Source organism: Hemitrygon akajei, chromosome 22, assembly GCF_048418815.1.
Source record: "Hemitrygon akajei chromosome 22, sHemAka1.3, whole genome shotgun sequence".
NCBI lineage: Eukaryota > Metazoa > Chordata > Chondrichthyes > Myliobatiformes > Dasyatidae > Hemitrygon > Hemitrygon akajei.
This window is the reverse complement of record NC_133145.1, coordinates 61,133,415-61,153,273: the sequence shown is the minus strand read 5'-3', so window position 1 is coordinate 61,153,273 and position 19,859 is coordinate 61,133,415. Positions and strand designations below refer to the sequence as shown.

Genomic DNA, 19,859 nt, shown 5'->3' with positions numbered 1-19,859 from the left:
TTGAAGAGGACAATAAAAACCTGCAGGTGCTGGAAATCTGTAATAAAACCTCAAAACACTGGAAAGACTCTTCTATTCAGGCAGCAACTTCAGAGAAGGAAACAGAGGTCTCATTTCAGCTCAAATAACCCTTCATCGGAATTGGTGAAGGGTCAATGATATCTCCTGGAAAAATGTAAAATGATTCACTTTAGAAGGTTGAAATTCAAGTTTCGTAGCACATGTCAGTGATATTAAACCTGATTCATCACCTTATATACAGACACTCCTGTACCTTGTGTCACTTTACGGACATAGAATCAATTAATGTACGTATATAAGCTATGTTATGTATTTATATTTATTGTGTTCTTTATCTTACTGTGTTTCTTTTTGTGCTGCATCATTGTGCTACTTGGATGCATATGCTGCAGTTGTTACCAACTTCATTAAAACCTGTCTGGATGAGTATGTGCCCACTAGGACTTACTGTACATTCCCAAACGAAAAGCTGTGGATGAACCAGGAGATACGTTGTCTGCTGAAGGCTAGATCTGTGACATTCAAGTCTGGCAACCCAGGCTTGTACCAGAAAACTAGGTATGATTTGTGGAAGGCTATTTCAAGGGCAAAGAGACAATTTCGAATGAGGTTGGAGGCAACATCGGGTGCATGGCAACTCTGGCAGGGTCTGCAAGACATTACTTCATACAAAGCAAATCCCAATAGCATGAATGGCAGCGATGTTTCACTACCAGATGAACTCAATGCCTTTTATGCCCGCTTGGAGAGGGAGAACGCAACTACAACTGTGAAGATCCCTGATGACCCTGTAATGTCTGTCTCAGAGGCCGATGTTAGACTGTCTTTAAAGAGAGTGAACCCTCGCAAGGCGGAAGGTCCCGATGGAGTACACTGAAAACCAGAGCCAACCAACTAGTGGGAGTATTCAAGGACATTTTCAACCTCTCACTGCTATGGGCGGAAGTTCACTGCTATGAGTAGCCCTGGCTACTCAGATACCCATCAATCTCTGCCTTAAATATATCCAACGACTTAGCCTCCACTGCCACCCATGGCAACAAATTCCACAGATTCACCACCCTCTGGCTAAAAAAATTTCTTCACATCTGTTCTGAATAGGAGCCCTTCAATCCTTAAGTCATGCCCTCTCGTACTAGACTCCCCCACCATGGGAAACAACTTTGCCACATCCATTCTGTCCACGCCTTTCAACATTCGAAATGTTTCTATGAGGTTCCCCCTCAGTCTTCCTTTACACATTTGTACTGGAAATGACATTAAACAATCTTAAATCTTGAATCTAAGAACAAAGTATACAGTAAACAGCAGGAATCTAGGAGGCTAGGACCATTCTTGTACAGAGAGATCTTGGGGTAAAGAAGTAGAAAGGAAGATGTATCGCATCCCTGCCCTCATTGGAATGTTTTATATTCCTAAATATAAAAGTCAGGATGTCTAGTTGCAGCTGGATACAATTGTTTAAGGCCCCATTTGTGGTATTGATTGCAGTTCTGGTTGCCACACTGAAGGAAGAATGTAGAGACCTTGGAGAGGGTGCAGAAAAGACTCAACAGGATGTTGGCTGGATTGGAGAGTATTAGCTATATAAAGAGGTTAGATAAACATGGATTGTTTTCTCTATTGCCTTAGAAAATATAAAATTATGTGAGGAAAAATAGGGAAGCTAATCAGAGTCTATTTTTCCCAGGGTACAAATAATTAGAGGGCACAGCCTAAAGGTGAGAATGGAATGTCTAAAGGAGATTTTCAAGGCAATTGTTTTATTCACACTGTGAGTCTAGAACTCACTGACTGGGGAAGTGGTAGAAGCAGGAACAATAGCAACATTTAAGAGGCATTTAGACTCTCATGAACAAACAGGGAAGAGAAGGACATGGCGCAGACATGGTGAGCTGAAAAGCCTGTTCTGAACCAGTGGTCACTGGTCAGGTAGTACAGATAAAGGGCTGGGATCCCTTTACTCTTTACAAACGGTACCATTTTCCATCTTTGTTGTTTTTGCATTCTTCACCTCCAAACAAAAATACTGTTTCAATGCTCATTTGTTCTAAATTATGAATAATTTTGATCTGCACCCTCTAACAACAGGATTGAGATTGCCAATTTCAAATCCTTTTGGAATGGAAACAGAGCTTCCTACCCAATGGAACAATGCCCACAGTATTCCTTTCAAATAATGATAATCAGTCACAAAGTGCTCTTTTTCTCTTTGTGTTTGAGAAGTGGCCAGTGTCCAACTGGTCCAGAAAATCCCCACAATTTCTAGAGGCTTCCTGTCTCCATAGAAGCAGACAAGCTTTCTTTTAAAAGTAATCCAACAAGATAAAGTATCTTTGTTGTAAAATAAATTGGTTATTCCAAAAAGACAATGGGCAGAGCTTGCTAGGAAACAGACAGTTCAACACTGAACCACCAGTATTTATTCTGCATAAGCATCAACAAGTTCCAGACTTCTGCATAAACTTAAGACCATTAGATACAGGAGCATAATTAGGCCATTTAGCCCATCGAGTCTGCTCCACCATTTCATTATGACTGATCAAATTTTCCTCTCAGCCCCAATTCTTGCCTTCTCCCCATATCTCTTCATGCTCTGGCTAATCAAGGGTCTATTAACTTCTGCCTTAAATATACATAAAGACTTGGCCTCCAAAGCTGCCTGTGGCAAACAGTTCCACAGATTCACCACTCTCTGGCTAAAGAAATTCCTCCTCATCTCCATTCTAAAAGGATGCCCCTCTATTCTGAGGCTAGGTCCTCTGGTCTTAGACTCTCTCACCATAGCAAACTTCCTTTCCACATCCATTTTTATCAAGGCCTTTTACCATTTGATAGGCTTCAATGAGGTCACAGCTCATTCTTCTGAATTCCAGTGAACACAGGCCCAGAGCCATCAAATGCTCTTCATATTGCAAGCCATTCAATCCTGGAATCATTTTCTTGAACCTCCTTTGAACTGTCTCCAGTTTCAGCATATCTTTTCTAAGATAAGAGGCCCAAACCTATTCACGTTACTCCAAGTGAGGCCTCACCAATGCTTTATAAAGTCTCAACATCACATCCTTGCTTTTATATTCTATTATATCCTCTCAAAATGAATGCTAACATTGCATTTGTCTTGCTTACAACAAACTCAACCTGCAATTTAACCTTTAGGGAATCCTGTCCTGCACAAGGACTCCCAAGTCTCGTTGCTTCTCAGTTATTTTGTATTTTCTCTCCATTTAGAAAATACTCAACAATTTCATTTCTGCTACCAAAATGGATGATCATACACTTCCTGACACGGTATTCCGTCTGCCATTTCTTAATCTGTCTAAGCCCTTCTGCTGCCTCTCTACTTTCTCAAAACTACCTGTCCCAACACCTATCTTCATATCATCTGCAAACTTTGCAACAAAAACATCAATTCCATCATCCAAATCATTGACATATAATGTAAAAAGAATCGGTCCCAACGTAGACCTCTGTGGAACAACAGTCACTGGCAGCCAACCAGAAAATGCTCCCTTCATTCCACCTCTTTGCCTTCTGCCAATCAGCAACTGCTTTACCCATGCTAGAATCTTTCCTGAAATACCACGGGTTCATAGCTTGTTAAACAGCCTCATGTGTGGCAGTTCATCAAAGACCTTCTGGAAAACTTTTGAGTTCTGATGATATTGGCAAAGTTCTCATGATTCCATCGACAAAGCATGAACTTGAGTTCCCCAATGCTAAATTTGTACCGGATTGGATACATGGCAGGAACAGTGAGACTACTGAATGGAAATGAAACACCATGAGAGATGACTGCAAGTATAGGTAATTTACACATTTCTATTCCCTACCTGAACTTAATTAAATATGTTTCATTGCTTAAAAGTGTTCGTAAGTGATTTCATTTTATTTTATTTATAAATATACTTTATGCTTTAATTACTTATTTGATATTTTAATAAGTTTGTAATGTCCAGAGAATACAGACGCAAAGTCTACAACAGCTCTAAGAACGGGCAAAGCTGGGATATCAAAGCCTATATTACCACGCAGTATATAGAGCCACACCATTCAAGATTAAAGAGGCACCCATCAGTATTGGCAGATCCACAAATGATTAAGACCATACTATTTACTTATTTCAGGCAATCTGTACCAAGTTCTAGCCTATAAGGTCATTTATTTGTAGCCTCGAATTAAATATTAAGACTTGATCACTTAATCAAGCTCATTTATGTACAAATCTTTCTCAAAGGTCAGTTGACATAGTAGCTTTTTCCACCAAGGAAGTGGCAAACATGGACCAGCATGTTTCTCCTTGCCAAATCAATCATTACCTGTGGGCTGTGACTTTTCTCACTGAAGTCACCTTGAAGGATCACTGCGTCTCCCTCTGAGATGCAGATCAGGATGTTTTCAAATTCAGTGCATAAGGGCACCTTGGCCTTATCCAACCTCATTCTGGATTTGATGACTGTGACATGTAGGCTCCAAATTAGAGTGAGCTGAAGGGTGATGAATCATTCACTAAGTTCACAAGGGAAGCTGCTACTACGCAAGGCATTATTGCAAAGCCTCCTCCATGAGGACAATGTTTCTTTTCTGGTTTGTCCCTCCTATGGGGGTCCTGACTTCTGAGTTTAACGTTTAAAGATCACAGTAAATGTATTATCAAGTACATATCTGTCAACAGATACAACCATGAGATTCATTTGCTTGTGGGTCAGAAACTTCTCACTGTGGAGTGGAATTAGCCATATATATGGTTCATTTGTTTACTGCAGCATTTGAAAAGATGAGTCTCATGCTTAACATCTGCAAGGTGAAACTCTTAAATCAACTTCCTATTTTGTACAATATCTCCCTCTAGCATTAAAGCTTATCAGAGAGAGCCTGGAAAATGTGAACCACTTCTTATCTATCAGGAACCACCACACAGTGACATCAGTCATCAATGGTGAAACTTATCATCACCTTAATTGCATCAGCACAGTCTTTGGGTTACTGAGGTAAAATGTTGTGAGGATCAAGTCTGCGTACCTAGCACAAAACTCACTGTCTACCTGGCAGCAGAGATTCTCATCCTCCATTATGTTTCTGAGGTTTGGTTTAACACAGGGGACTCGAAACATCCATCTCAGCAATGTTCTCCGAATCCATTGGAAGCGTAATGAAACAAAGCAAAACCCAATCTAAGGCAAACATCCATATCACTGGGGCCACAATCACATCCAGTCAGCTCATTAGGCCATGTATTCACAATCACAACATTAGATTCCCAAAATACACAGCTTGTTCCAAGTTCTGTCACAACCAGAGATTTCGAGTGGTCAGAGGAAAAGGAATTGTTTGGACAATACAAAGATACTGTAGGTGGAGGGGCAGGTAGTGTTGAGGCAGCAAGGAATCTGCAGAGGGACTTAGACAGATTAGGAGATTGGGCAAAGTGGAAATGGAATGCAGTGTAGGGAAATGTATGTAATGCATTTTGGTAGAAGGAATAAAAGCATAGATTATTTTCTAAATGGGAAGCAAAATCAGAATTTAGAGGTGCAAAGGGCCTTAGGAGTCCTCGTGTAGGATTTTCTGAAGGTTAATTTGTAGGTTGAGTCAGTGGTAAGGAAGTCAATTGCAATGTTAACTTTAATTTTGAGAGAATTAAGATATAAAACCGAGGATGTAATTCTAAGGCTTTACAAGGCATTGGTCAGACCACACTTTGAATATTGTGCAGTTTTGGGTCCCTTATTTAAGAAGGAATGTGCTGGCATTGGCAAGGGTCAAGAGGAATTTCATGAGAATGATCCCAGGATTGAAAGGTTTAATGTATCAGGAGCATTTTCAGCTCTGAGCCTGTACTTGCTGGAGTTTAGAAGAATGAGGGGAAATCGCATTGAAACCTATAAATATTGAAAGGTTTAGATAGACTGGACACAGAGAGAATATTTCCTTTAGTGGGGGAGTCTAAGACCAGAAGGCACAGACTCAGAATACAAGGACATCCCTTTAGAACAGAGATCTGGAGGAATTTCTTAAGCCAGAGAGGGTAAATCAGTGTAACTCATTGCCACAGATGGCTTTGAAGTCCAAGCCATTGGGTACATTTAAAGCAGAGGTTGTTAAGGTTCTTCATTAGTAAGGGTGTCAAAGGTTACAGTGAGAAGGCAGTAGAAAGGGGTTGAGAGGCTTAATAAATCAGCCAGAGCAGACTTGATGGGCCAAACAGCCTAATTCTGCTCCTACAGGTATGTCTATGGTCTTAACAAAACTCTCAAAATATCCCTCATTTTAACTAATTTTTACAAAGAATGTCCTGACCAGCTGCATTATCGCCTGGTACAGGAATTGCGAGGTTGTTGACCACAAGACCTGACAAAGGATTTCAAGGACTGCTGACAGGATCATCAGGGCCTTTCTTCCACCCATTAGAGATATTTATCAGAAGTGCTGTGCATGCAGGGTCGTAAGCATTGTTAATGATCCCTCCCCATCCGTCTACTGATCTCTTTGACCCACTACCATCGTGCAGAAGGTACTGTTGCATTAGAACAAGAACCATTTGGATAGGAAACAGCTTCTTTCCCTAGGTCATAAAACTATTGATCTCCCTACCACAACCCAGGTCCAATCATGTATGAGACACCAGTAATGCAATACAGATTACTTTTTTACTTGTATTGTATACGCATCATATAATTTGTTAATTTATTTGTGATAATAATACTTGTGTTACGTGTGTGAGTTATATGTACTGTGTTGTGCACCTTGGTCCAGAGCAGGGGGTTTCCCATCCTTTATTATGCCACCGACCCCTACCATTAACAAAGAGTTCTATGGACTCTGGTTGGGAACTCCTGGTCCAGAGGAACGTTGTTTCATTTGTATACATGTGTACAGTTGAATGACAATAAACTGAACTTCAACTTGAACTTGAGCATTCCATCTCCAAAGGTTTATGGACACAAGAGTACCAGTCACTCTGTTCCTGTAAGATCTTTACAATAGTGCACTAATTCCACATCTGTTCTCCCCAAGCATTCTGCAAAATGCAAAACCTCTATCTGTATTCAGTTTCATCTGCTACTCGTCCATTGTGCGAGTCTATCTGTAGATCAGTATAATCTGCACTTGTTGTTACACCCAAGCTCAGCGTCATTAGCAAATTTTCTTATTTTACTTTGGATGTCAATATTCAAGTCATCATGTACATTGACCCTTAGGGGATTCCAGTATAGACTAATCTGCAGTTAAAAAAAGTTATAACTCACAGTTATCCTTCCTTTGATCCAAACCTAGACAAGAATCCTCCTAATTCATGGGCTTCAATTTTGTTAATTAACTTTTTATGTAATACTTTGTTAAAATCAATGGGGAACTTTGTGGTTATGAGCCCAACCAAGACCTTTCAGAACACATTGCAGCAATTTGGTGGAAAACATAGATTTAAACCATTTTAAATAATCTAATCATCAACTCAATAGGAGTGCCTTCAAGTTTTGACCTGTGGCATAAAATATAAAAGACTCTAAATTGGATCACTTGTTACATAAATTTATTTTATGAACTCTACAAAAAATGACTGAGAATCCTGAGCAAAATATGGATTAGTATCTTCCCATATATAACTTAATTGGCATATCTGCCTTCATATAGTAATATTTGTTATACTTCCAAAGTAATTAAATGCCCTATGATATCCTGAGGTCATAAAATACATTGTAATAATGCATGTCTTTTTTATTTTATCATTTTACTGAGTACTATTTCACTCAAAGTCACACATTTCCTTCAGTTTTCTTTAGCTTAAGTTCATCATTAGATGAACTTAACATTTTTATAAAATGTGAAATGTAGGGTATAAAAGATAAACGTCAATATTGTAAACATCTGGAATTCAGCAGAATTTCTGGATTGAGGCTGTTACAACTCCAGGGGCAAGTCTGGACCTGGGGGCTGGTGGGGTGGTAGGTGAGGACAAGGGGAACCCTATCCCTAGTGGGGTGGTGGGAGGATGTGGTGAGAGCAAATGTGCGTGAAATGGGAGAGATGCATTTGAGAGCAGAGTTGATGGTGGAGGAAGGGAAGCCCCTTTCTTTAAAAAAGGAAGACATCTCTTTCGTCCTGGAATGAAAAGCCTCATCCTGAGAGCAGATGTGGTGGAGGCGGAGGAATTGCAAGAAGGGGATGGCATCTCTCCCATTTCACACACATCTGCTCTCACCCCATCCTCCCACCACCCCACTAGGGACAGGGTTCCCCTTGTCCTCACCTACCACCTCACCAGACTCCGGGTCCAACATATAATTCTCCGTAACTTCCGCCACCTCCAACGGGATCCCACCACCAAGCTCATCTTTCCCTCCCCCCCCTTTCTGCTTTCCGCAGGGATTGCTCCCTATGCGACTCCCTTGTCCATTTGTTCCCCTCCATCCCTTCCCACTGATCTCCCTCCCGGCACTTATCCTTGTAAGCAGAACATGTGCTACACCTGCCCTTACACTTCTTCCCTCACCACCATTCAGGGCCCCAGACAGTCTTTCCAAGTGAGGCGACACTTCACCTGTGAGTCTGCTGGTGTGATATACTGTGTCCGGTGCTCCTGGTGCAGCCTTCTATATATTGGTGAGACCTGATGCCGACTGGGAGACCGTTTCGCTGAACACCTATGCTTTGTCCGCCAGAGAAAGCAGGATCTCCCAGTGGCCACACATTTTAATTCCATGTCCCATTCCCATTCTGATATGTCTATCCATGGCCTCCTCTACTGTCAAGATGAAGCCACACTCAGGTTGGAGGAACAACACCTTATGATCCATCTGGGTAGCCTCCAAACTGATGGCACGAACACTGATTTATCTAACTTCCGTTAATGCCCCCTCCCCTTCTTACCCCATCCCTTATTTATTTATAATTTCCCCCTTTCTCTCTCTCTCTCTCTTCTCTCTTTCTGTCCCTCTCACAATCACCTTTTGCCTGTTCTCCATCTCCCTCTGGTGCTCCTTTCTCCCTTTCTTTCTCCCTAGGGCTCCCATCCCATGATCCTCTTCCTTCTCCAGCTGTGTATTCCTTATGCCAATAAACTTTCCAGCTCTTAGCTTCATCCCTCCCCCTCCTGTCTTCTCCTATCATTTCGGATTTCCCCCTCTCCCTCCCACTTTCAAATCTCTTACTATCTCTTCTTTCAGTTAGTCCTGACGAAGGGTCTCAGCCCAAAACGTCGACTGTATTTCTTCCTATAGATGCTGCCTGGCTTGATAGAATCTCAAAGTTAGTTTCTGACCAAAGTATTATCTTAGAGTTAATTAGTCATAAAGCAATACAACAGGGATACAAGCCCTTTGACTCAACAAATCCTTGCTGACCCTTCTGATCCTAGCCCCAGCTAGTTCCAATTTCCTGCATTCGACTCATATCCATCTAAGCCTGACCTCTCCATTGCAGCACACCAAGTGCTTCTTAAATGATACCTTTGTACCAGTCTCAACTGCTTACAGCTCATTCTATGTAGGAATGTTGCCCCTAAGATCCCTTTTAAATCTTTCCCCTCTCTAAATCTACTGTATGCCCTGTAGTTTTGGACTTACGTAACCTGGGAAAAAGTCCTTTATGATTCACCTAATCTATGTCTCTCATTCTCCTATATTCCAAGGAATAAAAACTTAGCCTGGCCAATCTCTCCCTATACCCAGGCACTCTAGACCTCCAGTCCTGTAACATCCTCATAGATCTTTTCTGCACATGTTCAAGTTTAACTACATCTTTCTTATAGGACAACCAAAACTCTACACTGTACTCCACATGTAGCCTCACCAATGACTTCTGCAATTGCAACATAATGTGCCGTCTCCTGTACTTAGTGCCCTGACAGATGAAGGTCAGCTTGCCAAATATCTTTTTTTTTACATTCACTTTATGACAATATTTATTTAGAAAAATGAGTTTTAAAGGACAAGTGGAAAATAAAGGGTTTTCGTACACATCACTGAGTATAAACTTTGGTAGTATCTCTGTATTTTCCATCAGGTGCTTGGTAGTCAGTTATAGGAGGAGTGTAACTACATCCTGGTAGTTCCAATGGGAAAAGTCCTTGGTCCTGTTTAATAGCAGCCTGGTGCAAGTCCTCTGATTCAAGTTGCAGTTCTTGTAGAGCTTCGTGCTGTGCATCTATCATGGACTGTATCACTTCCTGTTCCTTTTCATGTTCCTTCTGCTTATATCGTGACCATTCCTTCATCAGAAGTGCTCGTCGCTCACTCTCTTCCTCCGTCAGTTTGGGTGGGTTTCGAACTCTGGACTCTTCAAAGAACTTTGTGAGAGAGACAAAGTCTTCAATTGGGATCAGCTCTGGTGGAACCCGTTCCAATTTCTTCAATTTCTTTCTCAAACGGTCTCTCACCGCCTGCTCTCTTCTGGGATCCAGCTCTCGTGGGCAAAGATTCTCTGAGTGCCAGCAGGGATGTATGCCAGAGGCTGCCTCGAACCGAAGCATTCGACAATGCATGAGGAATCAAGCCGAGGAGTGGCCGGGCCATCCACGCCATGTTAACTGGGGCACCTTGAGTCCTTCACGCCGTCACAACTCCTTTCTCCAACCAGTCCACATTACCCGAGCCACTTCCAGCGGTGCCGCCAAATATCTTTTTCACCAGCCCAAGTGCATCTGATGCTACTTTCAATGAACTATGCACTTGTACCTCTAAGTCCATATCCAAGGACTGGAGGCTCGGGAAGCTTGTCTCTGTGTGTGAATATGTGGGGAAAGGGGCTTGTTTTGCTGTTGTTTTGCTACTGTTGTTGCTGCTGCTTGTGTTGTTCTGCTGAACTACGTTGGTGCCGGAAAGTGAGGAAATACTTGCAGGCTGCCCCCAGCACATCCCTGATTGTTGATACAAATGACCTATTTCACTGTGTGTTTGATGAACCTGTTATAAATAAATCTGAATCTGAAATTCCTCTGTTCCACTACAGTCACTAGTGCCGTGCCATTCATAGTATATATGCTGCACTAGTTTAACTTTTTAAAATGCATCACCTCACACTCATCTGTATCAAAATCTACATGCCACTCTTCCCTAAACAACAGATCTCAGCTAATCAGGATGCACAACTCCTCCTCCCTTGACACCATCTTCAACATGGGTGCCCCCCCGGGCTCTGTGCTGAGCCCATTGCTGTGCACTCTGCTCACACGTCTGCACAGCCAAACACCTGAGTAATCACATTGTCAAGTTCACTGATGATGCAACAGTAGTGGTTTTTTTTACCAAAAACAATGAGAGGGCCTGCAGGGAGGAGGTGGAAGAGCTCGAAGCCCGGTGCCAGGCAAATAACCTCTTCCTCAATGTCAACCAGACAAAGGAGATGGTTATCGACTTCAGGAGAAGTCGCACCACTCATATCCTTCTTTACATCAGCAGTACAGCAGTGGAAACTACAAGAAATTTCTAACTCCTATGAGCGCACATCTTGCACGGCCTATCATGATCCCAGAATGCACCCAATATGATCAAGAAAGTTCATCAACCCTTCTGCTTTGTACGCTGAAGAGAGCTGGACTGGACACATCTATACTCACATCTTTCTACAGATATACAGTAGAACATACTAACATGCTGTATCACTGCACGGTACAGAAACTGCACTGTGGAGGACAGGAAGGTTCTACAATTGGTGGTCCATAAGATATAGGAGCAAAATTAGGCCATTTGGCTCATTGTGTCTGTCCACTCATGGCTGATCCAATTTTCCTCTCAGCCCCAATCTCCTGCCTTCTCCCTATATCCTTTCATGCTCTGACCAATCAGTAATCTATCAACCTCTACCCTAAATACACATACAGACTTAACTTTGACAGCTGCCTGAATTCCACACATTCACTGCTTTCTGGCTAAAAAAAATTCTTCATCATGTGTATTCTAAAAAGGATGCCCCTCTACTTTGAGGCTGTGTTCTTTGGTCTTAGACTCTCCCACCATGGGAAACATAACCTCCACATCCACTCTATCAAGGCCTTTCACCATTCGATAGGTTTTAATGAGATCACCCCTCATTCTTCTGAATTCCAGTGAATACAGGCCCTGAATCATCAAACGCTCTTCATATGACAAGCCATTCAATCCTGGAATCATTTTCATGAATCTCCTTTGAATCGTCTCCAGTTTCAGCACATCTTTTCTAAGATAGGGGGCCCAAAAGTGTAAAACAGAGTCAAGGGTAGATATAGGACCAATACAAAATGACGCTGGAGATATTGTAATGAGAGATGCAGAGATGGCAGAGGAACTGAATACGTATTTTGCATCAGTCTTCACAGTGGAAGACGTCTGCAGTATACTGGACATTCAAGAGTTATTTCCCATGGTAGGGGATTCTAGGACAAGAGGGCACGACTTTAGGATTGAAGGACATCCATTTAGAACAGAGATGCGAAAAAATTACTTTAGTCAAGAGGATGGTAAATCTGTGGAATTTGTTGCCATGAGCAGCTGTGGAGGCCAAGTCATTGGGTGTATTTAAGGCAGAGATTGATAGGCTCTTGATTAGCCAGGGCATCAAAGGGTATGGGGTGAAGACAGGGGTATGGGGTGAAGACAGGGAAATGGGGATGACTGGAAGAATTGGATCAGCCCATGATTGAATGGCAGAGCAGACTTAATGGGTCAAATGGCCTACTTCTGCTCCTAAACCTTATGGTCTTATGGTCAAACCAACAGAGCAATGCCATCCTCTCTCCTGCCTATCCTTTTGATACAATATGTATCCTTGGATATTATGCTCCCAGCTATAATCTTCCAGCCATGATTCGGTGATGCCTACAACATCATACCTGCTTGCAAATGTGTTACAAGTCTACCTTATTCTTAAGAAAGCTGAGAGCTCAATCCAAGATATCCTGGCACCTGGGAGGCAACGTACCATCTGGGATCTTGTTCTTGCCCACAGAACCTCCTGTCCTTTCCCCTAACGAGTTCCCTATCACCACAGCATGCCTCTTCTTCTTCCTTCCCTTCTGAGTCACAGAGGCAGACTCAGTGCCAGAGACCAGACCACTGTGACTTTCCTCTGTTAGGTCATCTCCCTGATAGTATTCAAAGTGATAAACCCGTGGTTGGCCACAGGGTACTCTACACTGGCTCCTTAATCCCTTTCCCTTTCCCAGTTTCCTGTGAACTGCACCTTGTGTGTAACTGCCTCTCTATATATCCTATCTATTGCCCTTTTAGCCTCTCGAGTGATCCAGAGTTCATCCAGTTCCATCTCCAACTCCTTAATGCAGTTTGCTAGAAGCTGCAGCTGGATGTACTTCTTGCAGTTGTAGTGGTCAGGTATACTGGAGGTCTCCCTGCCTTCCCACATCCCACAAGAGGAGCATTGCACTGAGCTGCCTGACATCCCAGCTGAGCAGGTAAAAAGAAGAGAAGGAAAAAAATTAAGCTTTTTTTCCCTTTGCTTTCTCTGAGTGAACCTTCTCTTCGCTGAAGCCTCGAAGAGCTAAAGCCTTAAGATCACTTGTCTGACTATGTCTAGTCAGACAATGACTGCTGCGCTTGCCCCTGTGTTCCTTTAATTTTCTCTTCCTAATCAATGCCAGACACCGATTGGCCACTGGTCAAAGTTCTATTATGCTGCTGCAAACCGCTCTTGTCTTTTATCTCCAGGCAGTAGACCTGTTTGAAGTCCCCTTCTCTCCAAACCTCTGATGTATGGATTGGCTGCTGGTCAAAGCTCTTGTCAAAACATATCACTGGCACCAGCCTACTCACAATCAAGGACATAAATACAGAAAAGTGCCGGAAAATGGCCAGTAACATCATAAAGGATCCTATACACCCTGCTCATGGACTGTTTGTCCCTCTGTCATCAAGGAGGAGACTACGTAGTATTCACACCAGAACCACCAGACTCAAAAACAGTTACTTTCTCCAAGCAGTAGTGCTGATGAACACCCACCCCGCCCACCCACCAACTAACCCACCCCTCCACATTGCCAATCACCATCATTTCATGTAAGTCATCTTATGTACAGACATTTCTGTGCTTCACATCATTTTATGGCCATACAATTAATCTATGTATATAAGCTATCATATGATTTATATTTATTGTGTTTTTAGAATTATTGCATTCTTTAACTTATTGCGCTTTTTTGGTGCTGCATAGGATCTGGATGAACAATTATTTTGTTCTTCTTTGCACTTGTGTATTAGATCTAACTGATCAAGATACCTTCTAACCTACAATAACCTTTTTCACTATCAACAAAACCACATTTCATGTTATCCACAAACTTATTGATCAAGCCTTGTGCATTCACATCCAATCATTTATACAAATAACAAAAAACAAGAGTTCCGACACTGCCCCTTGGGGTACACCACTAGTCACCAGCCTTAATCCTGAGAAATGACCTTCTACCATGACCCTCTGAACCAATTCTGAATTCACCTAGCTAGCTTTCCCTGCATTCCATGAGACCTAACATTCCATATCATTGGACCATTGACAAACTTACCTTGCAAAATTGTTGGGGTTTTAACGTCTGTTGTATAACAAATCACTGAAAGTACACAATGTTTTTACTGTGCCCTTAACATGTTTAATAAGGAATTTGAAAAAGGGATGTGCTTCCAATTTTGGATTCTTGCTCCGTTTTAATATGACTTAGACTACTGACACTTATGCTTCATCTTTCAGGAAATGGCATGCTGAAATCTCTTTGTATTCACTCATATCCTTTAACATCATTCTATTAGATCTAGTCTTACTTTATCTTTACTCCCCAAATGCATTGCTTCACAATGATCCACATGGAAGTACTAGCCATCTATTCTGCCAACAACACACATGTATACATTTTACCTACATCTTACACAGACATTTCACGTCAACATATTGCAAGATTCTGCTGACTAAGCTATGTTCCCATAAAGGCAATTATTCCTCTGTAATCTGAGTAACACCCAACCTTTTCTCTTGTCTGAAAATCATGCTAATTTCATTTTAGTCCAGATGTTTTGAAACAGATTTTTGATGACATAACTTTTACACTACACTTATTAAACCTCCTTTTCCCTTAAAGTTGGTCCCATCTTCAATTTGTCATCCAGGATCTATCCTTAACAAATATATATTGGCTGTCCTTAATTAATTCTGCATTTCAGTGAACACTATTTGCTTGCAGTTATTGCATGCATTTTTTCTCTGTCTGTACATTGGCCTGTTTTTATGGGTTCTTTTGGGTTTCTTTGTTTTGTGGCTGCTTGCTAGGAGATGAATCTCAAGGTTGCATAATGTATACATACTTTGATAATAAATGTACTTTGAACTTTGATTCCTAGGTGTTCACCAACATAAATCAAAATAACAGTTTCTAACTACAGTAGAAGTGCACCGCGATAACACAGCGTTCAGCGTGACACAATTACAACTTAGGGTGATCCGGAGTTCGGAGTTCAGTTCCAGCGGTATTCTGTAAGGAGTCTCGCTATATCCACCCTGTGGAATGTATGGGTTTTCCCCGGGCTATTGTTTCCTCCCACATTGCAAAAGTGCACTAGGTACATTAACTGGTTATTGTAAATTGTCTTGTGAGGAGGTTAGGATTAATTGGGTTTGCCGAGGGTTGCTGGGGCGGCAGGGCTCGAAGGGCTGGACGGGCCTACTCTGCACTTTATCACTAAAAGAAAATAAAATGAAATAAAGTCACGAATCTGATGAGCCTCTAGTAGTCTGGCTTCTTTTCTCCCTGCTTGAGCAAACCTTCAGTAGTTCTCCTCTCAAACTCAGAAGACTGAAAGAATGAGCCATATCCTTTGCTACGAATATTTCGAATGTCTATGAAATGCCCAATTGATCCACATTCTCAGTGTTAAAACAAACATCCCACAGTTAAAAGTCAACCCAGAAAGCCACTCCTTCCTTATGAAATACCTGTTTCATTTTTATACGTTATAAAACATTCTATTTCCTTAAATATTATGCCTTTTGATCTCCACCTATATTGTAGTCCCTGTAATCTCCCTTTCATCTTCCCACTGCCTGTTCTAAATTCCTTGTCCTTTTCTTCAGTATTATTACCAAACATTTAATCCCTATTTATAGAGAAAGCATCATCCTTTGATGAACCCCTCTTGTGCTTTGTGTTTAATTTTATTCAGGGCCACCATTCTCCTTACCTTCATATACACCTCCAGCCTATCAAATACCATCCACCCAAATTCTTACATTTTTGGCCTTCTGTACATCTTCCTTCTTTTACTCCATCCTACCTCTTGCACTAGCCTCTCACCATCCACCCTACCAGTGGTTGATGTTTAACTCATATCTGAGAAGTTATCAATGTTGATCTACTTGCTTGACTTAGTTCATTTTGGTTGCGAGTTATACAAAGCTCTGATATGATAAATTTGCCCACTGCAGATCAGAATAGTATGGGAGTTGAGCAAAATACAAATGGACTTGGAAAAGTGTCTCTGGGGAATTACATCAATTAAACAAAACCTAGATTGTAGGTTTATAGGTCTGGAGGCGAAGCAGAGTGATGATGACGTTTAACGGCGACTCCCTTGTTTGCATCTTTGGAAACAGCTCTATTTCCATCTTTAATATCTTTATTTTTCCATTTCAGGGTTCTTTTGAAGACCCTAACCTACACATTAACCTTTGGGGAATCCTACTCGAGGACTCCCAAGTCCCTTTCTTGCCATTTAGAAAATAATCTACACCTTTATTTCTTCTACCAAGTGCATGATCATACACTTCCTAACACTGTATTCCATCTATCAACTCTTTGCCCATTCTCCTAATCCGTCTAAATCCTTCTGCAGACTTTCTGCTTCCTTAAGTCTATCTGCTCCTCCACCTGTCTTTGTATTTTCCACAACGTGGGCACAAAGTCATTAATTCATATATTCAAATCAAAGACAAATAATGTGAAAAGAAGCGGTCCCAACACTGAGCCCTGCAGCTAACCAGAAGAGGTCCCCTTTATTCCTAGTCTTTGCCTCTTGCTGGTCAGCTAATTTTCTATCCATGCTCACTTCTTTGCTGTAATACCACGGGCTCTGATCTTCTTAAGCTTATGAAAATCTAAGTAAACCACATCCACTGTCTCTCTTTGGTCTATCCTGACTTTTATTTCCTCAAAGAACTCCAACAGATTTGTCAGGCAAGATTTCCCCTTAAGGAAACCATGCTGACTTTGGCCTATTTTATCATTTGCCTCCAAGTACCCTGAAAACTCATTCTTAATATTTGACTCCAGCATCTTCCCAACCTCTGAGGTCAGGCTAACCGGCCTATATTTTTTTCTGCTTTCCTTCCTTCTTAATGAGTGGAGTGATATTTGTAATTTTCCAGTCTTCTGGAACCATTCCAGAATTAGTGATTCATTACTAATGCCTTCACAATCTCCTCAGATTTTTCTTTCAGAACCCTGGGGTTTAATCTATCTATTCCAGGTGATTTATCTATCTCAGATCTTTCAGCTCCCAACAGCCTTCTCCTTTGTAATAGCAGCTACACTCACTTCTGCTCCCAACACTCTCAAACTTATGGGATACTGCTAATCTTTTCACAGTGACCAGATGCAAAATACTTATCAAGTTCGTATACTATTTCTTTGCCCCCTATTATATCCCTCCAGAGTCATTTTCCAGTGGTCTGATATCCACTCTCACCTCTCTTTGTATATTTGGAAATAGTTTTTGTATCCTTTTTGATATTATTTCCTAGCTTACCTTCATACTTCATCTTTTCTCTCCTTATGACTTTTAAAATTGCCTTCTGTTGGTTTTTAAAAGCTTCCCAATTCTGTAACTTCCCACTTTTTTTTTGCTCTATTATATGTACTCTCTTTTCCTTTCATGCTGTCTTTGAAAAGTTATCACTTTGGTGAATGGTAATCTGATTTAGAAAACAGTGACAGGATTTGGCAGAATCAACAGGCAAGTATGAAGGAGTAATCATCTTGGGAAAAACTGGAGTTTTTGAGGGTGTGACCAGTAAAATAAGTAAGAAGAAACTAGTGGATGGGATGCATTTGGACTTTTTGAAGGCTCTGATAAGGTAATTATATGAGGTCATTAAACAAAATAGAACACATGGATTTAAGGTGATTACTGATTTATATGAAGGCCTGGTAATCGTGCATAAATCACTTTCAGGGTGCAAGGATGTGACTATGGGCTGCCACAGTGATCAGTCTAAGGGTCACATGTAATCCCAGAGATAAATCAATAATCCGGATAAGATTATCCATTTACATTTGATGACAATATAAAGATGGGTACTGGTTGCTTGAAGTTTCAGGAGTGGAGGGGACATTGACCAGAGAAGAAAATATGCAAGGACACGACAGATGGAAAGACAGTTTAAGTAATATAGTCATTCACTTTGGGGGAAGAAATCAATATGTAGAATATTTTAACAAAGTAAGAGATTGAAAGGTATTGGTGTTCAAGGGTACCTCGTACATGAATGAAGATAATTATTGAATTGGGATTAAGAAGAAAGGCAAACAGTATGTTGGCCTTCACAGCATGAGGATTTGAGTATAAAAGTAAAGATATCTCACTGAAATTATTTAGGAACAAACGGTACCACACCTGGAATACTTTATATCGGTCCTGTCTCCCTACTTAAGGATGGATGTACTTGCAGTTTAGAGAGGTATGGATTGCAGTATCAAAGTAAGGAGTTGTCCGTTTAGAGTTCAGAAGAGAAGTTTCTTTTGCCCAGAGATATATGGTCCTCTGGAATTTCCAGCCAGCAGGGTGTGGAGACTTGGTAATCAAGTTTATTCACTCAGTGTAAATTCTCCAGCCAGCAGGGTGTGGAGACTTTGTAATCAAGTATATTCACTGATTGTGAATTCTCCAGAGAGCAGGGTGTGGAGACTCAGTATCGAGTATATTCACTCAGTGTGAATTCTGCAGAGAGCAGGGTGTGGAGACTCAGTATCGAGTATATTCACTCAGTGTGAATTCTCCAGAGAGCAGGGTGTGGAGACTCAGTATCGAGTATATTCACTCAGTGTGAATTCTCCAGAGAGCAGGGTGTGGAGACTCAGTATCGAGTATATTCACTCAGTGTGAATTCTGCAGAGAGCAGGGTGTGGAGACTCAGTATCGAGTATATTCACTCAGTGTGAATTCTGCAGAGAGCAGGGTGTGGAGACTCAGTATCGAGTATATTCACTCAGTGTGAATTCTGCAGAGAGCAGGGTGTGGAGACTCAGTATTGAGTATATTCACTCAGTGTGAATTCTCCAGAGAGCAGGGTGTGGAGACTCAGTATCGAGTATATTCACTCAGTGTGAATTCTGCAGAGAGCAGGGTGTGGAGACTCAGTATTGAGTATATTCACTCAGTGTGAATTCTCCAGAGAGCAGGGTGTGGAGACTCAGTATCGAGTATATTCATTCAGTGTGAATTCTGCAGAGAGCAGGGTGTGGAGACTCAGTATCGAGTATATTCACTCAGTGTGAATTCTGCAGAGAGCAGGGTGTGGAGACTCAGTATCGAGTATATTCACTCAGTGTGAATTCTGCAGAGAGCAGGGTGTGGAGACTCAGTATTGAGTATATTCACTCAGTGTGAATTCTGCAGAGAGCAGGGTGTGGAGACTCAGTATTGAGTATATTCACTCAGTGTGAATTCTCCAGAGAGCAGGGTGTGGAGACTCAGTATCGAGTATATTCACTCAGTGTGAATTCTCCAGAGAGCAGGGTGTGGAGACTCAGTATCGAGTATATTCACTCAGTGTGAATTCTCCAGAGAGCAGGGTGTGGAGACTCAGTATCGAGTATATTCACTCAGTGTGAATTCTCCAGAGAGCAGGGTGTGGAGACTCAGTAT

At 41.5% G+C, this 19,859-nt stretch overlaps 1 protein-coding gene and 1 pseudogene across 2 annotated transcripts in view; both read right to left on the bottom strand.

Moving 5' to 3' along the window:
- Positions 1–19,859, bottom strand: part of cep112 (centrosomal protein 112) — a 531,702-nt gene that overhangs the window by 80,393 nt on the left and 431,450 nt on the right. The gene's annotated exons all lie outside the window — the stretch shown is intronic.
- On the bottom strand, positions 9,948–10,585 carry LOC140714899 (large ribosomal subunit protein mL40 pseudogene; annotated as a pseudogene).